Below are 305 nucleotides of genomic sequence, written 5' to 3'. Positions count from 1 at the left end.
ATTCAGAGCCGCCGCGGCTCGAAAGTGTCAACCTGTTTTAAAAGTCATCGCTATGCCGGCACAGGTGACTTTCAAGTTAAAGAGTTCTCTTTATTGGCTTTCAAAAAATCTGCAAAGTGTCACAGAGATTTTGAGAAACTCTTTTTTTTCTTTATATTATTATAATATAATATAATGTGTATATGTTTTCGAAAAGCATCCACCAGCAATCCATGGTGAGCCTCTCTCTGCTGGCAAGCTCCTCCTGCCTGAGCCCGACGCTGTCGAGGCTCAACACGATTTCAGACTGACAAGAGTTCGAAAAT

This window comes from Heptranchias perlo, unplaced genomic scaffold (assembly GCF_035084215.1).
Source record: "Heptranchias perlo isolate sHepPer1 unplaced genomic scaffold, sHepPer1.hap1 HAP1_SCAFFOLD_1502, whole genome shotgun sequence".
Lineage (NCBI taxonomy): Eukaryota > Metazoa > Chordata > Chondrichthyes > Hexanchiformes > Hexanchidae > Heptranchias > Heptranchias perlo.
This window is presented reverse-complemented; position numbering follows the sequence as displayed.